This window comes from Piliocolobus tephrosceles, unplaced genomic scaffold, assembly GCF_002776525.5.
Source record: "Piliocolobus tephrosceles isolate RC106 unplaced genomic scaffold, ASM277652v3 unscaffolded_23661, whole genome shotgun sequence".
In the NCBI taxonomy this organism is placed as follows: Eukaryota; Metazoa; Chordata; class Mammalia; order Primates; family Cercopithecidae; genus Piliocolobus; species Piliocolobus tephrosceles.
The window spans coordinates 794-7,846 of NW_022306156.1; the positions used below are offsets into that span (position 1 = coordinate 794).

The window sequence follows — 7,053 nt, forward strand, 5'->3', positions numbered from 1 at the left end:
GCCCTCAAACCCACAGTCTGTCTCCCCACAACAGCCAGATCACACTACAACCACCCAGTTGAAGACACTTTAATGGCTCCCAAAGTCCTTCTAGAGCCTCTGATGGCAGGGGCTCTGGGAAAGCCCCCAGCCCAGTCCCCTCCCTTGCCCAGATAAACCTTGGCCAAAAATGCCCATCGGTGGGCACAACTTCTAACTGTTCTCCTTTAAGGAGAGGCCTCCGGTGGGCCTACCAAACCTAACTTACAGGGACACCCAGGAGCTTTACCTGGGCCTTTGCCATTCTTTTTTTTTTTTTTTGAGATGGAGTCTCGCTCTGAGACAGGGTCTTGCTCTGTTATCCAGGCTGGAGCGCAGTGGTGCAATCATAGGTCACTGCAGCCTTGAATCCCTGGGCTCAAGCGATCCTCTTACCTCAGCCTCCTATGTAGGCCTACAGACCCACACTACCAGCCCCAGCTAATTTTTTCTTTTTTTTTGAGACGGAGTCTCGCTCTGTTGCCCAGGCTGGAGTGCAGTGGCCGGATCTCAGTTCACTGCAAGCCCCGCCTCCCGGGTTGATGCCATTCTCCTGCCTCAGCCTCCCGAGTAGCTGGGACTACAGGCACCTGCTACCTCACCCGGCTAGTTTTTTTGTATTTTTTTAGTAGAGACGGGATTTCACTGTGTTAGCCAGGATGGTTTTGATCTCCTGACCTCGTGATCCGCCCGTCTCGGCCTCCCAAAGTACTGGGATTACAGGCTTGAGCCATTGTGCCCGGCCCCCAGCTAATTTTTTAATTTTTTTGTAGAGTTGGGGTCTTGCTATTATATTGCCCAGGCTGGTTTTGAACTCCTAGCCTTAAGCAAGCTTCCTGCCTCGGCCTCCCAAGTGCTGAGATTAGGGGTGTGAACTACTGCACCCAATCCTTTGTCATCTATCTTTTCTTCACTTTGAGAAAAGTGAGAAAAATTAAGACTTAGTTACTATGACAGTTAAGCAACTATTACAGTCACCAAGGTCAGGGTCATGTTCTCCCACCGCCCCAGCCCCTAACCCCCAGGACCCAGGGACTTACCTGATTCCATGTAGCAAAGTTGACTTTATCGGCTGCATTAAAAGCCATGATGTTATATTTTTTGGTTGTATTCCTGGAGTGGATTAGAAGAGGTGGTGTCAATCCAATACAGCAGTTCAATCATTAATTTAATGAATTAATGCGATTGAACCATTAATTCAATCAGCCATCCAACTGGATCATTAATTCTATCAAATCATTAATTCAATCGCTCAATCCAATTGAACCATTAATTCAATTCAATCATTCCATTCAATTGAATCATTTATTCAATTCAATCACTCAACAAACCCACCCGGATTCATTCAGCCTGTTTTGCCTGGCAACACTGGATACAGAAGACTTCAAGGATTCACAGTCTGCCAGGGAAGCTAGACCCCATCCCCTCTTGACCCCAGGCAGAAGAAGAGCAGATGGAGGGACAAAGATTTGGGGGAACTCAAGATGTGGAGATTATTGTGAACTCAGCCTTGGGGAGGAAGGAGGACAGGCAGGGAGTGCTTCCTGGAGGAGGAAGATACTGGAGGTGAGTTTTGCAGAATCAACAAGAATTCACCCAGCAGAGTCACAGTTGAGGAGTTGAGGGGAGGCACTCATGGCAGAGGGAACAGGATGTACAAAGGCCTAAAAAGGAAAGATAGCCTGACCATTTTGAAACAGGACGAGGAATATGTCCTTACAGCTGGCCTGAGCATCAATGGACCGAAGGTTAGGCCAGGGGGCTGGATCGCCGTGTTATTAATGCACTCATTCATTCATTTGTTTAAAAAAGCAGTGTTGTCCCCAGGGAAGCCTCAGCTTAATCCCAGCCCTGCCCTCCAAGTCTCTCCCAGTCTGGAGAGAGAATCACAGACAGGGCCAGAAACGCCTGGCTAAGAAGACCGTGAAGGTTTTCATTTTTGGGGGGTGGAGAGGAGTGGGAGATGGGGCTGGGGACTTACTTGGGAACTCGAACGACGTATTCAGTGACATTCTGGCTGCTAGGGCCCTGCGGAAAGAGGAAACGGACGGTGAGTGAGGAGTTGCCGAGGTCGCCGTCGGGACCCCGGAACCCCGCCAAATCCACACTCACTAGGGCCGCCATGGGCAATGGTCAGTGGTTCCGATCTGGTCCGACCCGGGTTCCTTTCGTCTCCTCTGGCGTGCGCGTCCCTCGATCCCGGGGAAGCCGCCGCTCGCTGTCAGGTCTCTGTCCCTGAGCGAAGACCCCAACCCCAGGCGCCTCTGGCACTGGGAAAAGCTAACCGGAAGAGGCGCTCCAGCTACTCCGTCTACGCTTCGGCGGCCGCCTAACCCGGAAGCAAAACCCTACAGCGGCCGCGTCGCGATGGCAACCTTCTTAGCGACTGTGGCCGCCTCAGTGCGCACTTATGCTCCTCGGCGGCTATGGTCACCTCAAAAGGGCCACCACGGTCACCTTCTCGGACTCAGCAAACCCAGGCCGAGCCTGAGATAAACTAACCGGCCTCTGTTGCTGGCGCTCTTTTATACAGCACGGTTAACTTCATCAAATGGGGGACCGCCCTCCCTCGTGACGTCAGCACCCAAGGACCGCGGGGCATCCTGGGTAGGGAGAAAGAGAACCGTCCTCCTTGCAGGCCCCCAGGCACTTTGCGCGCCCCCAGGCACTTTGCGCATGCGCAATGTCGCTCTGGCCCTGGGGGGGCCAAGAAGGCCGCGTCACCATAGCAACCGAGGCCTACTCCGGTCGGGTCGAACCGCCGCTTGGCTCCCCATGGGCCTGTTTGGGGTTCATTGCCTCTCCCTACCCCGAAGGGGTGGACCCCGTCATTGTCGCAAAATGACCGGGGCGGGGGCCCTTGTGACGTTGTGCCGAGCCAGGAGGGGTCAGAGCCTGGGCGGGGTCGGGGAGCGACCACCCCAAGGGCTGCTGGCTGGATGGGTCTTTGCAAGTCCAAGCTGCCCGAGATGGGCAGGGCTCTGAGGCCCCAGGAGAAGGGTAACGTCGCGGGGGCGGCTGGCTGGCTTCCTGGGGGGAAGGGAAGGAGGCTGCAGAGAACCGGAGGGAGATGCATCCCCTATCCCGTTCCAGGCATGCACGCACGCCCCAGTCATGGCAGTAACACAAGTGCGCATGCTCACGGCGCAACCATTCATTGCTCCACTTCGGTAATACTCGAGCACCTCCTGGGTTCGGGGCCCCGCAAGGTGAATCTGTCAAACCAGCTCCCAACGGAGGGTTACAGTGTCCTCTCGAGGGTTACAGTGTCGTAGGGGAGACAGACTCATAACATGGGAATCTACAACCCAGGAAGAAGCAGGAGAAGCACAGTGGGCTCTGAGGGCTCACAGAAAAGGGGAGGTTTCAGTTGGGCACTGCGGGATGCATAGGAGCTGGCTAAGCAAAGGGAAGGGGAACAAGACACAAAAATTGAGCCATGATCTACAGACACCGTCGATGTGTCTGGTTTCATTTATTCCTCATCCACCACTAAATGTCAGGAACTGCCAACTCCTAGGAATATAGGAATGAGGGAGGCAGAAATAGTCCTTGCCCTCATGGAGTCGAGTCTGGCGTGGAGGAGACAAGAACGAGTAAACGGCCGGGCGCGGTGGCTCACGCCTGTAATCCCAGCACTTTGGAAGGCCGAGGCGGGCGGATCACCTGAGGTTGGGAGTTTGAGACCAGCCTGACCGACATGGAGAAACTCCGTATCTACCAAAAATACAAAATAAGCCGGTCGTGGTGGCTCATGCTTATAATCCCAGCTACTCCGGAGGCTGAGGCAGAAGAATCGCTTGAACCTGGGAGGCGGAGGTTGTGCTGAGCTGAGATCGCGCCATTGCACTCCAGTCTGGGCAACAAGAGTGAAACGCCATCTCAAAAAAAGAAAGCAGGAAGAAGAAAGAAGAAGAAAAAAATAGCCGGGCGCGGTGGCTCAAGCCTGTAATCCCAGCACTTTGGGAGGCCGAGACGGGCGGATCACGAGGTCAGGAGATCGGGACCATCCTGGCTAACATGGTGAAACCCCGTCTCTACTAAAAAATACAAAAAACTAGCCGGGCGAGGTAGCAGGCGCCTGTAGTCCCAGCTTACTCAGGAGGCTGAGGCAGGAGAATGGCGTAAACCCGGGAGGCAGAGCTTGCAGTGAGCTGAGATCCGGCCACTACACTCCAGCCTGGGCAACAGAGCGAGACTCCGTCCCAAAAAATAATAAAATAAAATAAAAAGAACAAGTAAACAGGGAAGATCATGACTGACTGTGGCCATTGCTGTGGAGGAAATAGGTGTCTGAGACAAGGAGTGATGGGGGGAAACTAGACGGAGGCTAGAGGCCAGATGAAAGTTGTGGCCAGAAGGAACTGGGGCAGGCAGGGATTTTCCAGGCAGAGGAAACAGCAAAGGTGAAATGAGTTTCAAATTCAAAGAACTGAAGCCCCCTGGGGCTGGGCAGAGGGAAGGGGAGTATGGGATGGGGCTGGGACAGAGGGAAGTGAAGTATGGGATGGGGCTGGGACAGAGGGAAGGGGAGTATGGGTTGACGCTGGGAGCATGGGTAATTCCCTGCCTCTCTCTGAACCTCAGTTCCCTCCACTGTAAAATGTGATGATAGAGTTCTCAGGATGCTTTAAGGAGATGCCATGTGCAAAGGGCCTGGCCTGCTCAAGTTCACATCATTTTTTTTTTCTTTTTTTCTTTCTTTTTTTTTTTTTTGAGACGGAGCCTTGCTCTGTTGCCCAGTCTGGAGTGCAGTGGCGCAATCTCGGCTTACTGCAACCTTCCACTCCTGGGTTCAAGCGATTCTCCTGCTTCAGCCTCACGAGTAGTTGGGATCACAGGTGTGTGCCACCACACAAGCTAATTTTTTTTGTATTTTTAGTAGAGACGGAGTTTCACCATGTTGGCCAGGCTGGTCTCAAACTCCTGACATCAAGGGATCCACCCACCTCGGCCTCCCAAAGTGCAGGGACTATAGGTGTGAGCCACCACACCCGGCCTCGAGTTCACATCTTCATCCAAGCGGTACAAACACACAACGTGCCTGGCTATACCCTTGAGAACAGAAACATGCCTCCAAGATGCCACCCTACAGCAAAAGAGAGTATGCCAAGAGACTTTGTCCAGTGTCACCCAGGGCCACCTGTGCCCCTACAGGCACTAACCCATCTCCTTCCCTCTTCCTGGGTGCCACAGACATCCTTAAGTCCCCTCTGATCATCTTCGTGATGGGCGGCCCAGGCTGTGGCAAAGGGACGCAGTGCAAGAATATGGTGACCAAATATGGCTTCTGCCACGTAGGGCTGGGCCAGCTACTGCGACAGAAGGCTCAAAGGAGCACACAGCGGGGCCGGCAGATCTGTGACATCATGCTGCAGGGGCTCCTGGTGCCCGCTGTAGGAGCTCATGAGGGGGGTAGGAAGGAAGGGGGTACGTTGGGACAGCCAGCCACCAGCAGGGCTCACAGGACCCAGAAGGTTGTAACTTCCCACGTGGCTATTGCCTTGCTGCACTAAGCTTTCATTTCCTTATCTGTGAAGAAGGGAGATCCCATCAAAAGGCTGTAGGGGTCCGGCCCAGTGGCTCACTCCTGTAATCCCAACACTTTGGGAGGCCAAGGAGGGTGGGTCACCTGAGGTTAGGAGTTCAAAACCAGCCTGACCAACATGGAGAAACCCCGTCTCTAGTAAAAATACAAAATAAACTGGGCGTGGTGGCACATGCCTGTAATCCCAGCTACTCGGGAGGCTGACGCAGGAGAATAACTTGAAACCGGGAGGCGGAGGTAGTGGTGAGCCGAGATTGTGCTATTGCACTGCAGCCTGGGCAACGAGCAAAACCCCGTCTCAAATCACTAGGGAAGCTCTCGCTGTTTGGTGAAGTGGAGGGTACCCCATTCATGAATTGCAAATAAAAGTCAATTTGAGCTAAACAAAAAATCACTCAAGGACAGGCACAGTGGCACATGCCTGTATTCTCAACACTTTGGGAGGCCAAGGTCTGGGCATCGCTTGAGCCCAGGAGTTTGAGACCACCCTGGGCAACATAGCAAGCCCTGTCTCTTTTTTTTTTTTTTTTTTTTTTTTTTTGAGGCGGAGTCTCGCTTTGGCGCCCAGGCTGGCGTGCAGTGGCACGATCTCGGCTCACTGCAAGCTCCGCCTCCCGGGTTTATGCCATTCTCCTGCCTCAGCCTCCTGAGTAGCTGGGACTACAGGCGCCCACCACCTCACCCGGCTAATTTTTTGTATTTTTAGTAGAGACAGGATTTCACCGTGTTAGCCAGAATGGTCTCAATCTCCTGACCTCGTGATCCGCCTGCTTCGGCCTCCCAAAGTGCTGGGATTACAGGTGTGAGCCACCATGCCCAGCCAAGCCTTGTCTCTTAAAAAAAAATAAATTTATTTATTTATTTTGAGATGGAGTTTCACTCTTGTCGCTCAGGCTGGAGTGCAATGGTGTGATCTCGGCTCACTGCAACCTCCATCTCCCTGGTTCAAGTGATTCTCCTGCCTCAGCCTCCCAAGTAGCTGGGATTACAGGCGCACACCACCACGCCCTGCTAATATTGTATTTTTAGTAGAAACAGGGTTTCACCATGTTGCCCAGGCTGGTCTTGAACTCCTGACGTCAGGTGATTCACCCGCCTCAGCCTCCTAAAGTACTGGGATTACAGGCATGAGCCACTGTGCCTGGACTAACTTATCCATTATTTAATTTATTTATTGACACGAGTCTCACTCTGTTACCCAGACTGGACAGCAATGGCATGATTTCAACTCACTGTAACCTCTACCTCCCGGGTTCAAGTGATTCTCGTGCCTCAGCCTCTTGAGTAGCTGGGACTACATGCGTGCACCACCACGCCCAGCTAATTTTTGTATTTTTAGTAGAGATGGGATTTCCCCATATTGCCCAGGCTGCTCTCGAACTCCAAACGTCAAGTGATCCACCTGCCTTGGCCTCCCAAAGTGTTAGGATTACAGGTGTGAGCCACCATGCCTGGCCAAAACAATAATTTTTTTTTTTTTTTTGAGA

General features: G+C 52.9%; 1 long non-coding RNA gene across 1 annotated transcript; it reads right to left on the bottom strand.

Moving 5' to 3' along the window:
* Positions 1-1,056: 1,056 nt before the first annotated feature.
* On the bottom strand, positions 1,057-2,623 carry LOC113221353. Its single transcript, XR_003307824.1, has 3 exons — positions 2,131-2,623; positions 2,000-2,046; positions 1,057-1,131 (listed from the first exon to the last, which is right to left on the bottom strand). It is a non-coding gene; the product is annotated as an uncharacterized LOC113221353 (long non-coding RNA).
* Between the last annotated feature and the right edge of the window lie 4,430 nt (positions 2,624-7,053).